The sequence below is a fragment of the Schistocerca americana genome, chromosome 5 (assembly GCF_021461395.2).
Source record: "Schistocerca americana isolate TAMUIC-IGC-003095 chromosome 5, iqSchAmer2.1, whole genome shotgun sequence".
In the NCBI taxonomy this organism is placed as follows: domain Eukaryota; kingdom Metazoa; phylum Arthropoda; class Insecta; order Orthoptera; family Acrididae; genus Schistocerca; species Schistocerca americana.
Window position 1 is genome coordinate 52508000 of NC_060123.1, and position 19211 is coordinate 52527210.

At 40.8% G+C, this 19211-nt stretch overlaps 1 protein-coding gene across 2 annotated transcripts in view; it reads left to right on the forward strand.

Annotated features, from left to right (window-relative positions):
- LOC124615885 (voltage-dependent calcium channel subunit alpha-2/delta-3) overlaps window positions 1-19211 on the forward strand; it is an 824663-nt gene that overhangs the window by 783633 nt on the left and 21819 nt on the right. The gene's annotated exons all lie outside the window — the stretch shown is intronic.

The following is a 19211-nucleotide window of genomic DNA, read 5'->3' on the forward strand; positions in this document are numbered from 1 at the left end:
GCAGAAAAACTCTGGAACAAATGAGTAAAAATCAATACATGATTGGATTTTTGTTCATCCTGAGGTGCTACCAACATGGCCAGGGACATGTGATCTGTGGAAATTATGATTTATCGTCCTCTTGGCCTCAGTGATAACAAATACAGATAAAATTTCTTGTGGTCACCTATTCTGATGTTTTGTTGATTTGACCATGCAAGGTAGGCCCAAACAACCATGTTTCAGTAGAAGTTTAATAACACCACCTCCCCTTGTGCTGTTTGTTTGCTGAGAGAAACAGTGAATTTCCTTCTAAACTACTGAAGTAACTCATAAAGATTCCATGTTGAACTCCTGTATTAACTCTTCTTAATACAATAACTCATTACTTCCATTCACAATAACGTTCACACACTTCAAAATAAGTTATAATGACTGTCTGATCTTTACATCATCTTAGTTCAGATGACAAGATTCAACTGATAGTTTATTAGATATTTGCTTGTCACATCTTTTACATTGTTGTCTCATGACAATCCTATTCTCTGTGGCTGCAAAACACATCCAAGCCATGACATCAAGGAACAAGTGGCCCCACAGCAAGTGGAGATGCTAACTCTCTGTCCTACCTTGTGTATGTGATGTGCCTATGTCTTTTATCACACCTGCACATGTCACAAACCATTCCTCCTACAGTGTGATATGCAAAACTGATTTATTTATAAAATAAACTTTCTTCAAATCTGACAATGCCCTGGTTGCTCATGATTCTTTCACGAGTTTGCATAAATTTGTGCATGACCCATTCTTCCTTCGTGAGCTGCATTTCCTTCCCCGTGCCCCTCCCTCCCTGTTGTCACTCCTTCTCATCTGCCTTCCCCCTCCCCCCCCCCCCTTCCCATGTCACGGCATTCTTATTGATGTCGATCTGGCTATCCACCAGGTAACTTGTATTCCTTCTGATTTTTGTTCCCCTTGCCTTTTTCTTGACCTTTGCTTCTGAATTTCCCATTTGGGGAAGAACTTCCTCCCTACCATCTGTGGCATGGATTCCTCTCCCCCCTACCACTACTTCCCCTCTTCCTTCTCCACAGTAGCCGCCCGCTCCCCCACCAACAACACCACCGACTCTGGACCCTACTACCAGACCAGCGTGTGCAGCCAGTCTGTTTAGTGGGGCTGTTATGTACCCATCTGGCTGAGCCCCCTGACAACGCAGGGATCATACTTCTGATAACTGGGCTGTTGGCTCCCATGCTTGTCCAGGAGTGGTTACTTGTCAGCCTCGCTGCAGCTGAGTGGCACCTGAGCCCCCGATCGGAGTGGATGGTATCGGGGCAGGTGCTTTGTGTATGGAACGTATTAAGCTCCAAAAATCTGCCCATTCTTCTACAGTTGTCTCTTTGGTGTGTAATGGATCATTTAATGCTTGTTCTTATGTCCCTACGACCTTCCCCTCCCTAGCTATAGCCTGGGTGGAAGGCCAGGCTCACCGACTTGGGGCAAACTTCTTTCCCCTTTCCTGTCCTGCACTAGGCTGATGGGTCACTTTCATTGCCACTAAGTCAGAGACAAGTTTGGGGAAGTGGAGTCTCTCAGCAAGATGTGGTTGCGTTTACTGTTGATTAAAACTTCTTCTGCAGCCCTTTGTGCATGCGACCATCTTAGCAACATCCTGGTGTCCATTACTCCTTACAAGTCTTTGAATATGGTTCAGGGAGTTATTTTTCTTCAGGACCTCATCCTTCAAACTGTTTATGAACTCCAAGCCAATCCAAAACATGGCATTTAATTTTGTTTGGGGTCAGTATTTTGAACATAGCTGCACTTCACCAACAGTTACAGAACAGCAAGTGTAATAGACAGCCAATCAGGTGCAATAAATGGTGGTTTTCAATTAACCCTCAGCATGGTTTCAACGGATTTAAACTCGTCTTCCTCAGAAGAACAGGAAACAAACTTCACATTAGCAATCAGTCATTAGAGCTATCTCCACATGAAATGTGTCGGCAGTTGTCTGTATGTCCAAATGTAAATGTTTTCATTTAGCTCATAACATAGTCTGATATTTTAGAGATGGGTTTTAGTGATGTGACAAGCCCTTGATTGTAGGGGCTTTAACTTTTACTTATGAACATACAGACCATCACTAATGCATTTCAAATGGACATAGTGGTACTGACTGGATTCAGATGGATCTCTTCCAGGGTCAGAAAGCCTCCATCACTCCAATGGTGTTCTGTTGTTTGTTCCGTCAATTCTTATGGGAGTTTAAGGATGCCATTGTTTTTTTTTTACACCAATGGCTCTAAAACCACCGATCATGTGGGATGTGCTTTCACATCTTCTTTTGGCATGGAACACCATGTCTTGCCTGCCACGTGTAGGGTGTTTACTGTGAAATTGGTAGCCATCTGTTGGTCCCTCTGCTTTATTAAATGGACATCTCTTACCCAAGTTTTGTTATGTACTGACTCCAGTGGTTGGCCTTCGGGCAATTGCTTGGTGTTTCTCCTGCTACTCTTCGATCTCTGCCATCCACAACCTTCATGTCAATTTTGGCAATGCTGCTTGTTCAGTTGATTTTCTTTGGTTCCTAGCCATTGGAGTATCCCATGTAATGAACTTGATTGAATTTGCTGATTGTCAGGCTGGCTGGCAGGGGGGTGGGTGGGTGGGCTACCTACCATCAGAAAGCCAATGTTCGCTTGGTATGTTTGCTGGGGGGACCTCATCCGAGATGTGTAGGTGGTCTTGCTGATGGCTATCGAATATGCAGGGTGCGGTCGTTTGCAAGTTGTGGTTCACATAAGCACCAACAACATCTGTTGCATGGGTTCTGAGGTGATCCTCAGTTTGTACTGGCAGCTGTTGGAGGTGGTGAAGCCCAAAGGGTGCAAGTAGAGCTCACAATTTGCAGCATCATTCCCAGACTTGGTCGGGGTTCTCGCATCCAAATGGAGGTTCTCAACCAAAGGCTTCGTCGACTCTGTGGTGGTCTTGGCTGAAGATTTCTGGACCTGCATTATCATGGTGGGATATGTAGGACTCCCCTTGATATGTCAGGGGTGCACTACACAAAGGAAGCAGCTACTCAGTTAGCAGAGTACTTGGGAGTGAACATGAGGATTTTTTAGGCTAGGCGGTAGTTTGAAGTGCTATGATGAATGCTTGCTAGTCGATTTGGAACAAGGGAAGTCAAACAGTTTTCAGAATAAAGACGCTTTGACTGTCACGGTTTTATCAGTAAACTGTCAAAATATTCGTAGTAAAGTTCCCGAATTTACTGCTCTCCCGGAAAGTTGTCACACTCATATTATTCTTGGGACTGAGAGCTGGCTGAAACCCAAAGTGGAAAGCTCTGAGATATTTAGCGAGTCATGGAATGTATATTGGAAAGACAGATTAGGGGCCATAGCAGGGGGAGTTTTCATTGCAGTTGACAAAAATATTGTCTCTGTTGAGGTCGAAGTTGAGTGTGCCAGTGAAGTCGTCTGGTTGCGTATAACAGGTTTAGGTCAAACTATGTTAATTGTTGGATGTTTTTACTGGCAACCTAACTCCACTGTGGCATTTCTAGAGTCATTCAAAGAAAGCCTACGGTCAATAGTGCATAAATATTCAGATCATGCAGCACTAGTTGGAGGCAACTTTAACTTGCCAAGTATAGACTAGGGTGTATATGGATTCACCACAGGGGAGGGAGTACAGACAGACAGTCATGCAAAATATTTTTGAACATGTTTTCTGAAAATTATCTTGAGCAGCTAGCTCAGCATCCTACACACAAAGGAAATATCTTAGACCTTGTAGATATGAACAGGCCAAACATTATCGACAGTGTCATTATAGACACAAGGATTAGCGATAATGATGTCATTTATAGCAACTATGATTACAAAAGCTAATAAATCAGCCAAGAAGGCTAGGAAAGTGTTTCTGCTAGATAGAGCAGATAAGCAGTTATTAATATCTTACAGTGAACTGGCATCACTTAGTATCAGCAAGATGGTTGTGGAGGAATTATGGGCAAAGTATAAGCAGATTATAAATTGTGGTCTGGAGAATTATGTCCCTAGTAAGTGAATAAAGGATGGAAAAGGCCCTCCATGGTTTCATAACAAAATTTGTAAGATGCTGAGAAAGCAGAGGCTGTTGTAGTCTCTCTTCAAAAGGGGATGCACAAATGACAACAAGCGAAGGTTAGTAGAGATTTATGCGTTTATGAAAAGATCTATGCAGGAAGAATTCAACAACTACCACTGTAACACCTTAGCAAAAGAGCTAAAGTGGAGTCATTGAACGCAGTTTTCCGAAATTCCTTCACCAGGGAAGACGAATGGAATATTCCAGAATTTGAAACACGAACAGCTGCTAGCATGAGTTTCTTAGAAGTAGATACCTTAGGGGTTGCAAAGCAACTCAAATTGCTTGATACGGGCAAGTCTTCAGGTCCAGATTGTATACCGATTAGGTTCCTTTCAGATTACACTGATAAAATAGCTCCCTACTTAGCAATCATATACAACCGCTCGCTCACCAATAGATCTGTACCTACAGATTGGAAAATTGCTCAGTTTGCACCAGTGTTTAAGAAGGGTAGTAGGAGTAATCCATCAAAGTACAGACCTATATCATTGACGTCGGTTTGCAGTAGGGTTTTGGAGCATATACTGTATTCAAACATTATGAATCACCTCAAAGGGAACGATCTATTGATACATAATCAGCATGAGTTCAGAAAACATCGTTCTTGTGCAATGCAGCTAGCTCTTTAATCGCATGAAGTAATGGCCACTATCGACAGGGTATCTCAAGTTGATTCCGTATTTCTAGATTTCCGGAAAGCTTTTGACACTGTTCCTCACAAGCGACTTCTAATCAAGCTGCGGGCCTATGGGGTATCATCTCAGTTGTGCGACTGGATTCATGATTTCCTGTCAGGAAGGTCGCAGTTTGTAGTAATAGACGGCAAATCATCGAGTAAAACTGAAGTGATATCAAGTGTTCCCCAGGGAAGCGTCCTGGGACCTCTGCTGTTCCTGATCTATATAAATGACCTGGGGACAATATGAGCAGCTCTCTTAGGTTGTTCGCAGATGATGCTGTAATTTACCGTCTAGTAAGGTCATCCGAAGACCAGTATCAGTTGCATAGCGATTTAGAAAAGATTGCTGTATGGTGTGGCAGGTGGCAGTTGACGCTAAATAATGAAAAGTGTGATGTGATCCACATGAGTTCCAAAAGAAATCCGTTGGAATTCGATTACTCAATAAATAGTACAATTCTCAAGGCTGTCAATTCAACTAAGTACCTGGGGTTTAAAATTGTGAACAACTTCAGTTGGAAAGACCACATAGATAATATTGTGGGGGAGGCGAGCCAAAGGTTGCGTTTCATTGGCAGGACACTTAGAAGATGCAACAAGTCCAATAAAGAGACAGCTTACACTACACTCATACGCCCTCTGTTAGGGATTACCAGGTGGGATTGACGGAGGACATCGAAAGGTTGCTAAAAAGGGCAGCTCATTTTGTATTATCACGTAATAGGGAAGAGAGTGTGGCAGATATGATACGCGAGTTGGGATGGAAGTCATTAAAGCAAAGACTTTTTTGTCACGGCGAGATCTATTTATGAAATTTCAGTCACCAACTTTCTCTTCCGAATGCGAAAATATTTTGTTGAGCCCAACCTACGTAGGTAGGAATGATCATCAAAATAAAATAAGAGAAATCAGAGCTTGAACAGAAAGGTTTATGTGTTCGTTTTTCCCGTACGCTGTTCGGGAGTGGAATAGTAGAGAGATAGTATGATTGTGGTTCGATGAACCCTCTGCCAAGCACTTAAATGTGAATTGCAGAGTAATCATGTAGATGTAGATCTGACAGAGAACCAGAGAAAATTCTGATCATGTGTAAAATCACTAAGCAGGTCTAAGGCTTTCATTCATTCATTCTTAACCAGTCCGGTCTGGCAGTTGAAGATAGCAAAACGAAACCTAAAGTTTTAAATTTCACAGTTGAGAAATTGTTCATGCAGGAGAGCCTTACAAACATTCTGTCATTTGACCATCGGACAGACTCCTCTATGGACAACATAGAAATAAGCATACCTGCTGTAGAGAAGCAACTTAAAGATTTGAAAACAAATAAATCTCCAGGTCTGGTTGGAATCCCAGTTTGATTTTACAAAGAGTACTCTATGGCACTGGCCCCTTACCTAGCTTGCATTTATCGTGAATCTCTCACCCAGCATAAAGTCACAATCAACTGCTAAAAAGTTCAGGTGACTTCAGTATATAAGAAAGGTAAAAGAACAGACCCGCAAAATTACAGACCAATATCCCTAACTTCAGTTTGCTGCAAAATCCTTGAACACATTCTCGGTTTGAATACAATAAATTTTCATGAGGCTAATCAGCTATGTCCACATATCAGTGTGGTTTTAGGAGGCATCGCTCCTGTGATACTCAGCACGCACTTTTCTCATGTGACACACTGAGAACTATGAGTGAAGGGCAACAGGCAGATTCCATATTTCTACATTTCTGGAAAGTGTTTGACATGGTGCCCCATTGCAGGCTGTTAACAAAGGTACGAGTATATGGAATAAGTTCACAAATATGTGAGTGGCTTGGAGACTTCTGAAATAATAAAACCCAGTATGTTGTTTTCGATGGCAAGTGTTTGTCAGAGAAAAGGGAATCGTCAGGAGTGCCCAAGGAAAGTGTGATAGGACTGCTGTTGTTCTCTGTATACATAAATGATTTGGTGGATATGGTGGGCAGCAGTCTGCAATTGTTTGCTGTGATGCTGTGGTGGACAGTAAGGTGTCAAAGTTGAGTGTCTTTAGGAAGATACAAGATGACTTAGACAAAATTTCCATTTGGTGTGATGAATGGCAGCGAACCCTAAATGTGGAAAAATGTAAGTTAATGCAGATGAGTAGAAAGAACAAACCTGTAATGTTTGGATACATTATTACTAGTGTCCATTTGACACAGTCAATTCATTTAAATATCTGGGCATAATGTTGCAAAGCAATATGAGATGAAACGAGCATGTGAAGCTGCTGGGGAAGGCAAATATGTCGACTTTGGTTTATTGGGGGAGTTTTAGGAAAGAGTGGTTCTCCAGTAAAGGAGATCACATATAGGGTGCTGGTGTGACCTATTCTTGAGTACTGCTCAAATGTTTGGGATCTGTACCACGTTGGATTGAAGGAAGACGTTGAAGCAATTCAGAGAAGGGCTGCTAGATTTGTTACGGGTAGGTAAAAAAAAAGTAAGTGATATGGAGATGGTTCTGGAACTCAAATGGGAATCCGTGGAGAGAAGGCGGCATTGTTTTTGGGAAACACTATTGAGAAAATTTAAACAACCAACATTTGAAACTGACTACAAAATAATTCTGCTCTTGCCAACATAAATTGTGCATAAGGACCACAAGCATAAGGTACAAGAAATTAGGGCTCGTATGAAGGCATACAGTTGTTTTCCCTCACTCTATTTGCGACGAGTGGATAAGGAGGGGAAACGACAAGTAGTGGTACAGGGTACCCTCCACCATGCACCTTACGGTGGTTTGCAGAATATCAATGTAGATGTAGAATTCTCCGTGATTCCTCTAGGGGGCAGATTTACAACTTTACATCAAATCCCTCTTTGCGCAATCATGGGCTGATTCGACTCCCCCTCCCCCTAATAACCTTCGATAACCTTCGTGCAGTCAAGGAGATCCCACTACATGGTGTTTTTCCCTCTACCTCTCCCGGCGGGGATCTACCATTTTTGTATTAGGTTGACTCATGGGTTTTTACTTTGCAAAGAGCCACTCCTCCCCCCCCCCCCCTCCCTGCCGCCAAACCCCTCCTTTTTTTTTATTATGAGTGCCCCCTCATGGTGATCCATATTTTGCTGATCTGTCCCTGCCTTTTGGCCCTTTGCACTAAATTGTCTTTCCACTTTCCTTGTCCTATGCATTAGAGAATGATCCTCCCCAGTTTTCTTTGTGAAAGTGGTTTGTCGTTTCAGTACGTATCTTAATTCCCCTCTGGAACTGGAGTCCTTTGGTTGGCATTGACGTTGGTTTTGGAGGGCTCGGTGTTGCCTCCACACCAGCCAGGTTGCCTCCCCTCCCCTCCCTTGTTTCCCTGTGTTTTTTCTGGTCTTTTGTGCCATTTTGTTTCCCCATTCTTGTGTCTTCTTTGCCTGGAGTTGACCCTGTTGTGTTATGATCATGGTAAGGTGTGGGGATCAGAAAGGGACAGTGGTGGTGCTGGTGCCCCAAAAACATGTAGCATTTCTGGGGGCCCCCACTCTCACCGTCCTGCCCCCTCCCTCCCACTCCTCCTGGTCCCTACTCTCCCTGCTGCCCTGATGTTCTTTTTACCTCTTCGCTTCCCCAATTTCCCTTCCCCTTGACTGAACTATGCTGTTTGTATTGTTCCTTCCTTGGTTTCTACTGCCATCTGCCACCATCATGGGACCGATGACCCACTCTTTGGTCCCCTCCCCCAATCAACCAAACAACCATCAAATCTGATGAGCATCTTTCATTGTTATGAATGCTCAAGACATGTGATCCTTTTATCAAAACTGACATGTCACATCACACATCCCGCTATAGATATGTGAGATCTCGTGAAGGGTTTTCCGCTTATCTTACTAAAACAACTTGGAATTCATTGAAAACAAATTCATATAACACTAATGATTATCAGTATAATTCTCTCTAATGCCATGCATATAATTTGCATTCAAATCCACAAACTTATTCAAGACATGGGTCTTTTGATTACTAAAAAATTAGAACATTCTTTCACCACTTCATGTTTCTAAGTGTCTTCTCTACAGAACACCCATTTAAATCTTTGTTTTACAATGTATTCCACAGTCTCTTCATTTCCTCATAAAGATAATGACTTCGTTTTAGCTTGGATATGCTGTAGTTACACACACTACTCTTTCAAAAAAATTTGTATAATTCCTCTAACAATACATATCTTTTATTATCTTGTTCCTATAGCTTATACATCTTAATTATATAGGTTTCTTTATCTATGTAGTATATGTTAGTTCTCTCATTTTCTTGAGTTTGTTTCATTTTATAATGTTATCATGAAATCTGTGAAGAGCTTCCATTGAGCTTTCTTTATTTTTGTTCTGTTCTCAAACAGATAATGAGTAGCATTTCTCCTTTTATCAGTCTGTAAGTTACTTTACTGTCAAAGACATACCCTTGAGTACAGATATGAAAACAAATTAACAAGTTCATTTTACTTTTATTCACTTGACATTGACCACATATGTGTAGTCTTTTTCTTCTAAATTATGTAATCTTTGTAATATTTCATAACTTTACTAGACACCCATGTATAGATTACTTATATTCCTTTTACAAATCCTTGGCTCTATCACACTCAAAGAGCTATATGATGAAAGGTCATCATTGCCTATTGTTATAACTGCAAATCAGGGACATCTATTATGTCAAGCACATTTGGAAAAGGCTCTGTCATAAATCAGCACTATCGAGGTAAGTGTCTTTATACTCTGCCAGTTTGGCGAATCCTTCACAAATGGGAACTACAATTACATGACAGTTTCTTATCTCCATAAAAACTTCTTATTTCTTCCTCTGTGAAAAGATACTTCTCAATCACATATCATTCTTATGTTGCTAGAGTGTTTCTCCCAAACCTACTCTCCCCAAGCAGTTAGGCCATCCCTTCCATGAATTAAGCTAACCTAGGCATAGGTCATCCTTTACATGGGTTCACCTACCATTTCCTCTGCAACACATCTGTAGTATGAGGTACACTGCATCCCAAAAAACCAGTAATAACCAGTGTACCTTACCCTGTCCCATAATCATTTATTTGAATGAATTTCTCCTTGGAGTTTTAACTTTACCTTGATGCCGATAAACTGATTACAGTCTTAGCATTATTTTACCATTACAGTGACATAACATTTCACTTGCTAAACTACTACTTTTTCATGTACATGTTCACAAGTCTACTACACTTTGGGAATGGTTTCTTTTCTCTTCTTCTTCTCCCTGTTCATGTGACATTGCTATCATGTCGTACCCCTAAGACTTGTAATTACAGTGAAACAAACACATTAACCTTTCAATAAAGAAAAGAAATATTTGCAGAAAATTTGCTGTGCTTTATTGCTCGTGTGTGTGACCAGGCTCACGTATTCACACTTTAAAAGAAATCACAAATCTTTATGTTGCTCATAATCATCACTGTCTAGTGTATATCTTTCATGCTTTGATCTTAAGTAACATACTTTTATTATTACCTTAACCCTTATAGGTTTATATAAAACCCTCATTAGTCATATTTACCTTTAGGATAGGACAGTAGGAGATGGAGTTAGGGTAAAGACAACAGGAGAGAAAGAGTAGAAATTATTACTCCATGGAAAACAAAATACAGGATACTAAAACAGGCATCTTGGATACCCAACACATCAACCCAGCGAACCTGCAAAGATCTCATATTGGGGATTTAAACTTCATTATCATAGACCTTGCCGTTGGTGGGGAGGCTTGCGTGCCTCAGTGATACAGATAGCCGTACCGTAGGTGCAACCACAACGGAGGGGTATCTGTTGAGAGGCCAGACAAACATGTGGTTCCTGAAGAGGGGCAGCAGCCTTTTCAGTAGTTGCAGGGGCAACAGTCTGGATGATTGACTGATCTGGCCTTGTAACACTAAACAAAACGGCCTTGCTGTGCTGGTACTGCGAACAGCTGAAAGCAAGGGGAAACTACGGCCGTAATTTTTCCCGAAGGCATGCAGCTTTACTGTATGGATAAATGATAGTGGCGTCCTCTTGGGTAAAATATTCCGGAGGTAAAGTAGTCCCCCATTCGGATGTCCGGGCGGGTACTACTCAGGAGGACGTCGTTATCAGGAGAAAGAAAACTGGCATTCTACGGATCGGAGCGTGGAATGTTAGATCTCTTAATCGGGCAGGTAGGTTAGAAAATTTAAAAAGGGAAATGGATAGGTTAAAGTTGGATATAGTGGGAATTAGTGAAGTTCGGTGGCAGGAGGAACAAGACTTTTGGTCAGGTGAATACAGGGTTAAAATACAAAATCAAATAAGGGTTGTGGCCAAGATAGACACAAAGCCCACGCCTACAACAGTAGTACAAGTCTATATGCCAACTAGCTCTGCAGACGACGAAGAAATTGAAGAAATGTATGATGAAATAAAAGAAATTATTCAGACATTGAATGGAGACGAAAATTTAATAGTCATGGGTGACTGGAATTCGGTAGTAGGAAAAGGGAGGGAAGGAAACTTCTTAGGTGAATATGGATTGGGGGTAAGAAATGAAAGAGGAAGCCGCCTGGTAGAATTTTTCACAGAGCATAACTTAATCATAGCTAACACTTGGTTCAAGAATCATAAAAGAAGGTTGTATACATAGAAGAATCCTGGAGATACTAGAAGGTATCAGATAGATTATATAATGGTAAGACAGAGATTTGGGAACCAGGTTTTAAATTGTAAGACATTTCCAGAGGCAGATGTGGACTCTGACCACAATCTATTGGTTATGAACTGTAGATTAAAACTGAAGAAACTGCAAAAAGGTGGGAATTTAAGGAGATGGGACCTGGATAAACTGACTAAACCAGAGGTTGTACAGAGTATCAGGGAGAGCATAAGGGAACAATTGACAAGAATTGGGGAAAGAAATACAGTTGAAGAAGAATGGGTAGCTTTGAGGGATGAAGTAGTGAAGGCAGCAGAGGATCAAGTAGGTAAAAAGACGAGGGCTAGTAGAAATCCTTGGGTAACAGAAGAAATATTGAATTTAATTGATGAAAGGAGAAAATATGAAAATGCAGTAAATGAAGCAGGCAAAAAGGAATACAAACGTCTGAAAAATGAGATCGACAAGAAGTGCAAAATGGCTAAGCAGGCATGGCTAGAGGACAAATGTAAGGATGTAGAGGCTTATCTCACTAGGGGTAAGATAGACACTGCCTACAGGAAAATTAGAGAGACCTTTGGAGAAAAGAAAATGACTTATATGAATATCAAGAGCTCAGATGAAAACCCTGTTCTAAGCAAAGAAGGGAAAGCAGAAAGGTGGAAGGAGTATATAGAGGGTCTATACAAGGGTGATGTACTCGAAGGCAATGTTATAGAAATGGAAGAGGATGTAGATGAAGATGGAATGGGAGATATGATACTGCGTGAAGAGTTTGATAGAGCACTGAAAGACCTAAGTCGAAACAAGGCCCCGGGAGTAGACAACATTCCATTAGAACTACTGACAGCCTTTGGAGAGCCAGTCCTGACAAAACTCTACCATCTGGTGAGCAAGATGTATGAGACAGGTGAAATACCCTCAGACTTCAAGAAGAATATAATAATTCCAATCCCAAAGAAAGGGGGCGTTGACAGATGTGAAAATTACCGAACTATCAGTTTAATAAGTCACGGCTGCAAAATACTAATGCGTATTCTTTACAGACGAATGGAAAAGGTGGTAGAAGCTGACCTTGGGGAAGATCAGTTTGGATTCTGTAGAAATATGGGAACATGTGAGGCAATACTGACCCTACGACTTATTTCAGAAGCTAGATCAAGAAAAGGCAAACCTACGTTTCTAGCATTTGTAGACTTAGAGAAATCTTTCGACAATGTTGACTGGAATACTCTCTTTCAAATTCTGAAGGTGGCAGGGGTAAAATACAGGGAGCAAAAGGCCATTTACAATTTGTACAGAAACCAGATGGCAGTTATAAGAGTCGAGGGACATGAAAGGGAAGCAGTGGTTGGGAAGGGAGTGAGACAGGGTTGTAGCCTCTCCCTGATGTTGTTCAATCTGTATATTGAGCAAGCAGTAAAGGAAACAAAAGAAAAATTCGGAGCAGGTATTAAAATCCATGGAGAAGAAATAAAAACTTTGAGGTTCGCCGATGACATTGTAATTCTGTCAGAGACAGCAAAGGATTTGGAAGAGCAGTTGAAAGGAATGGACAGTGTCTTGAAAGGAGGATATAAGATGAACATCAACAAAAGCAAAACAAGGATAATGGAATGTAGTCAAATTAAGTCGGGTGATGCTGAGGGAATTAGATTAGGAAATGAGACACTTAAAGTAGTAAAGGAGTTTTGCTATTTGGGGAGCCAAACAACTGATGATGGTCGAAGTAGAGAGGATATAAAATGTAGACTGGCAATGGCAAGGAAAGCATTTCTGAAGAAGAGAAATTTGTTAACATCCAGTATTGATTTAAGTGTCAAGAAGTTGTTTCTGAAAGTATTTGTATGGAGTGTAGCCATGCATGGAAGTGAAACATGGACAATAAATAGTTTGGACAAGAAGAGAATAGAAGCTTTTGAAATGCGGTGCTACAGAAGAATGCTGAAGATTAGATGGGTAGATCACATAACTAATGAGGAGGTACTGAATAGGTTTGGGGAGAAGAGGAGTTTGTGGCACAACTTGACTAGAAGAAGGGATCAGCTGGTAGGACATGTTCTGAGGCATCAAGGGATCACCAATTTAGTATTGGAGGGCAGTGTGGAGGGTAAAAATCGTAGAGGGAGATCAAGAGATGAATACACTAAGCAGATTCAGAGGGATGTAGGCTGCAGTACGTACTGGGAGATGAAGAAGCTTGCACAGGATAGGGTAGAGTGGAGAGCTGCGTCAAACCAGTCTCAGGACTGAAGACCACAATAACAACAATCATATCAATATTAAATAAAACTTTTCCGTACTCCGCTACAGTCTGGAACCGCGCGACTGCTAAGGTTGCGGGTTCGAATCCTGCCTCGGGCATGGATGTGTGTGATGTCCTTAGGTTAGTTAGGTTTAAGTAGTTCTAAGTTCTAGGTGACATGACCTCAGTAGTTAAGTCCCAAAGTGCTCAGAGCCATTTGAACCATTTTTTCCGTGCCCCATTTTAGGGTCTGCCAGGTACACTGCTAACAGCTGTGGAATACCTGTTACTTCAAAGGGTTCCGGATAACATGGGAAAAATTCACTAGTTTCTTTCTTTAAATCTGAGCTCGGGTGATAGTGCTTCATTAATACTGTATATGATATTGCAGTGCCTGAATTGTTCAGAAGTAGGATGAATGTTCCTTTGGACTTGCATGATTTTCTGAAGCAACATTGCATCAACCTGCTAAACAATACAGGTTCTGCAACATTGTATTTATCTGCCGACATGGGGCAAGTGACTTTGAATTAAAATATTTACCTTGTAGGGGAATACACATAATGGAAGTTAGAGTACAGTCTTTAGACACACGGTTTGCAACATACGAAAGTGTGGGTCTGATTCTGAGGCATGCTCAGATTGCCTAGTGGTAAGGCAACTGCTCACATTAGTGGGAAATCCCTGTTCAAGTCCCAGTCCAGCACAAATTTTCATTATTGTCATTACATTATACAGCTGATGGCTATCCATATTCACATCTGTGAATACATTTCATGTATTTCATTTTGGCTGTAACCACCACAGTGCCTGTTTCTTCAAAAGTACATGCATGTCCCGAAGGAACATTACATTGTACTTCTGAACAATACAGGCACTGCAATATTCTATTTATCCACCAACACTGGAAAGACACTTTCAATTAAAATGTCTCCCCTGCATGAGAATATATGTAATGTGTGTATAAGTACACGTTGGAGACACATAGTTGACGACATATGGAAGTTTAGATCTGGCTGTGAGTCATCTGCAACAGTCAGATCTTGTAACAATTGCAGTGCTTTTAGATATGGTTAATATGATATGCTATTGTTGTCCTCTCTAACTTTTTGACAGACTTCATAGATTATTAATACTTTTATTACCTTTCTGTGTAAATTTTTAAAATAATAGAATTTACTCACATGCTTGGTGTATTTATGAATATCAAAATGTCTGTACTTTCTGTGTGTAAACCATATTAAATCTTCTTCTACTATTTGTGGAATACATAGGTTCCAAAGCAGTCCCTTTTCATTTAACCTCCAGAACAAAATATTTTCTCTCACAAACCACAAAGATTTTTCTTCTGGCAGACACGATGTCTGCTCACATAATTGAAGCTCCTCTCCAAAATACTCATCTGTCCAGACATATTGCTTTATTCTTAAAGCTAACTTTCTTGTTGTTGTTGTTGTTGTGGTCTTCAGTCCTGAGACTGGTTTGATGCAGCTCTCCATGCTACTCTATCCTGTGCAAGCTTTTTCATCTCCCAGTACCTACTGCAACCTACATCCTTCTGAATCTGCTTAGTGTATTCATCTCTTGGTCTCCCTCTACGATTTTTACCCTCCACGCTGCCCTCCAATACTAAATTGGTGATCCCTTGATGCCTCAGAACATGTCCTACCAACCGATCCCTTCTTCTGGTCAAGTTGTGCCACAAACTTCTCTTCTCCCCAATCCTATTCAATACTTCCTCATTAGTTATGTGATCTACCCATCTAACTTTCTTACTATAACAATATTATGAAAAAGAAAACTGCTACTCACCATATAGCGGAGATGATGAGTTGCAGATTGGCGCAGCAAAAACACTGTCACAAATGAAGCCTTCCTCAACAATAGAACGCACACACACACACACACACACACACACACACACACACACACACACACACACAGTCAAATGCAACTCACACACACGACTGCAGTCTCAGGCAATTGAAACCTCACTGCAAGCAGCAGCACCTGTACGTGATGAGAGTGGCAACTGGGTGGGGCTAAGGAGGAAACAAGGTTGGGGAGGTGGAGGGATAGTATGGTGGGGGTGTCAGACAGTGAAGGGCTGCAGGTTAGATGGAGGGCAGCTTCACAGCCTGTGCCATATGGATCCTCCCCACCAACACCAGCTTTTCTGAATTGTGCAGGTGGAAACTTTCCGTGCAATACATCTTACATTCCCGTAAACTTCCTGGCCTCAACCTTTGTTCGTCACTGTCCTCACCCATCCAGCGCCTTCCCTGTTCCCATTCCAGCACTATGCAGCCATCATTCTATGATCACACCCATTCTTTTTACTTCTCTCCTTTTCTGATACTTCCCCCTCCCCACCTCTCCGCTGCCCTGTGTATAACCCCGCCACCCCCACTGTACTATCCCTCCCCCTCCCTGCCCCAGCCTCCTCCTCACCCCCACCCAGTTGCCACTCCCATCATGCACTGCTGCTAATGCTCGAAGTGTGCTTTCAGTTGTCTGAGACTGCAGTCGTGTGTGTGTGTGTGTGTGTGTGTGTGTGTGTGTGTGTGTGTGTGTGTGTCTGTTGTGTGCATGCACCTGTCTATCGTTTACTTTATTTGTGACAGGGGCTTTTTGTTGTGCCAATCTGTGACTCAGCATCTCTGCTATATGGTCAATGTTGTTGTTGTCTTCAGTCCTGAGACTGGTTTGATGCAGCTCTCCATGCTACTCTATCCTGTGCAAGCTTCTTCATCTCCCAGTACCTACTGCAACCTACATCCTTCTGAATCTGCTTAGTGTATTCATCTCTTGGTCTCCCAATACAATTTTTACCTTCCACAGTGCCCTCCAATGCTAAATTTGTGATCCCTTGATGCCTCAGAACATGTCCAACCAACCGATCCCTTCTTCTTGTCAAGTTGTGCCACAAACTCCTCTTCTCCCCAATTCTATTCAATACCTCCTCATTAGTTACGTGATCTACCCATCTAATCTTCAGCATTCTTCTGTAGCACCACATTTCAAAAGCTTCTATTCTCTTCTTGTCCAAACTATTTATAGTCCATGTTTCACTTCCATACATGGCTACACTCCATATAAATACTTTCAGAAACAACTTCCTGACACTTAAATCTATACTCGATGTTGACAAATTTCTCTTCTTTAGAAATGCTTTCCTTGCCATTGCCAGTCTACATTTTATATCCTCTCTACTTCGACCATCATCAGTTATTTGGCTCCCCAAATAGCAAAACTTCTTTACTACTTCAAGTGTCTCATTTCCTAATCTAATTCCCTCAGCATCACCTGACTTAATTTGACTACATTCCATTATCCTTGTTTTGCTTTTGTTGATGTTCATCTTATATCCTCCTTTCAAGACACTGTCCATTCCTTTCAACTGCTCTTCCAAGTCCTTTGCTGTCTCTGACAGAATTACCATGTCATCGGCGAACCTCAAAGTTTTTATTTCTTCTCCATGGATTTTAATACCTGCTCCAAATTTTTCTTTTGTTTCCTTTACTGCTTGCTCAATATACAGATTGAATAACATCGGGGACAGGCTACAACCCTGTCTCACTCCCTTCCAAACTGCTGCTTCCCTTTCATGCCCCTCGACTCTTATAACTGCCATCTGGTTTCTGTACAAATTGTAAATAGCCTTTTGCTCCCTGTATTTTACCCCTGCCATCTTTAGAATTTGAAATAGAGTATTCCAGTCAACGTTGTTGAAAGCTTTCTCTAAGTCTACAAATGCTAGAAATGTAGGTTTGCCTTTCCTTAATCTATTTTCTAAGATAAGTCGTAGGGTCAGTATTGCCTTACGTGTTCCAACATTTCTGCGGAATCCAAACTGATCTTCCCACTTTTCTTTTCATAATGTTGTTACATTCCATCCTGGATTTTCCATTGTTTAACTTTCTTACCATGTTATTGGTATAACCTGCTGCTAAAATGTTTGTACCAAAAATAACCCCAAGGTCTTCTGTTCTAATCATTTCATTCATTCCTAATGAGAGTCATGATAATCCATCTGGTGCTTTATTTTGTGATCCTTTTATGTAATTAATTTATACCTAAAATTACTGTAAGAATAACACCCACCCCCATTAATCAGTTATGTATTCATCTACTTTCCATAAGGAAAGCCAACATTTGATAATCAGTATAGATAACTAATTCACATCCCCAAATCAGTACTTGAAATTTTTGTATGCTCCATCCAATAGTTAATAGTCCCTTTCCAATACCTGTATTTAACTCATTATTTAAAACCCTAATTGCAAAGGCAATGGTACTATGCTGTCATAAATTAGGGTCCAATTCTCCCTGAAATAATTCACATATCATGCCATCTTCTGAGGCATCCATCATGAATGTAAATGTTTGGAGCATCACTGGGTGTTTTAGTATAAGTGTGTTGTGCCATAGGAAAATGCACTTGGCAGTACAATAGTGGGTTCTTTAGTTTGCTTTGGGAGGAGATTGGTTGGAACTATAAAACATAAAATATTAGCTCAATATTATGAAAAAGAAAGTTGCTACCCACCATATAGCGGAGATGCTGAGTTGCAGATAGGCACAACGAAAATACTGTCACAAAGTAGAAACTTCCAGAAACAGTTCCAGTAGACAGTCTGTTTGTTGTGCCTATGTGCCACTCAGCTTCTCCGCTGTATGGTGAGTAGCAAGTTTCCTTTTCATAATATTGTTACATTCCATCCTGGATTTTCCATTGTTTGAAAATATTAGTTCAGTTTATTACAATATAGATATGAAGAAATATTTAACTTGGTAAAATCCAGTTCCACAGGAATGTTCTGGGTATTTACAACTATCTGAGTATTATTTGTAACAGACAAATTTACAAGACTCTTAATTTGGAGTGTAATTGATATAATGTTCATATAAAGTTTTGCCTAAGATACTTAACACACTGGTAGATCCATCAATTATGGTGGTGTTCTAAAGATCTAGGAGGCATGGCTACACTGGCATTTCTCATTCATCAGTGCAGCATGCAGTGACCTTTATTTCCTGTGGTTTCATTGTGAGGTGCCAGTCTTGCTTTGGCACCCCATTCTTTGGATAACACCACAAGGTGCATCTAATAGGGCTTGTTTGATATTTTGAAAGGCTTTCAATGAATCCCATATCCACTTTGACCTTTCTTTTAATAAGAACGACACTCTGGAATCATTCATAAGCTGACCTTTATATGATGCCATTAAAATCCTTCCAGTCCTAAAGAAGAATGTAATTGCTTCACATTTCTAGGTTCTGGACTGTCCTTGTCTACTCTTATGATTCTGGATGTGGTTTTATTCTTGTATTATTACTAGATATGATAAGAATTTCAGTTCTTGTTTACCAGAGTGTGATTCCAGTAGTTTAATAGAAATACAATTTTCATAAAATTTTTGTAAGGTTTTAGTTAATAATTTACTATGTTATTCCCAGGTCCTAGAAACCAGTAACATATCAAATAGCTATAAGATTAATTCCTGTAGTAGTTCATTACT